Below are 751 nucleotides of genomic sequence, written 5' to 3'. Positions count from 1 at the left end.
ATTTAGAGGACCGAAAATTAGCTCTATGCGGGAAAAAAATCCAACAAATTTTAAAGGATTTAAGGTTTTGGCAAAAAACAAAAAAAGTGATGGGAAAAAAGTCTACATACACCGAAACCCCTCCTCGTAATAACGTAAAATTGATTTTTACGCATCATTGTTGATATTTTGTATTTTTCAAGACTCTTTCGATAAATTGCTTCTTTGTAGGTCTTCCTTATTGCTCAAAGTTTTATAAACAGGATCTTATCTAGGAAGAAATCGGGTAACTTAATGTCCGTTTCAGAGTATCCTTAAAAAGGTCCTTCAAAAAACAAAACTAGTAGGCTAGTAAGAGGAAAAGGACGAAACATATCTCAAAATGGTCCTTAAGAAATACATAGTTGCATCCCAAAGGACCCATTCGGAATTTTTTTTCTCGCTTTGAGTTAACTTTTGGTCCTTTAACTTATGACATACTTACATTTTTAATTTGTATTGCAAAAAGCCGAATTATAGCAAAATTTGAGATGTATGTTGACTTTATTCCTTGAGTGTATACTCATTTTTAAAAATTGTTTTTCAATTGAGGCCTACCAGAATCTTTTTTAAAAATGAATTAAGAATATTTGGAAATGTTTTATGCATTTCTTCCATGTGTATGTACACTGAAAAACTGTTTTGTGGCTGAGTAGCTAAAGTAAACAATCATGGCTATAGTATCACCAATATTTGTTACGTTATGCTGTTTTACGTTCTATTTGTTACGTTG

Source organism: Drosophila willistoni, unplaced genomic scaffold, assembly GCF_018902025.1.
Source record: "Drosophila willistoni isolate 14030-0811.24 unplaced genomic scaffold, UCI_dwil_1.1 Seg209, whole genome shotgun sequence".
NCBI classification, from domain to species: domain Eukaryota; kingdom Metazoa; phylum Arthropoda; class Insecta; order Diptera; family Drosophilidae; genus Drosophila; species Drosophila willistoni.
This window is presented reverse-complemented; position numbering follows the sequence as displayed.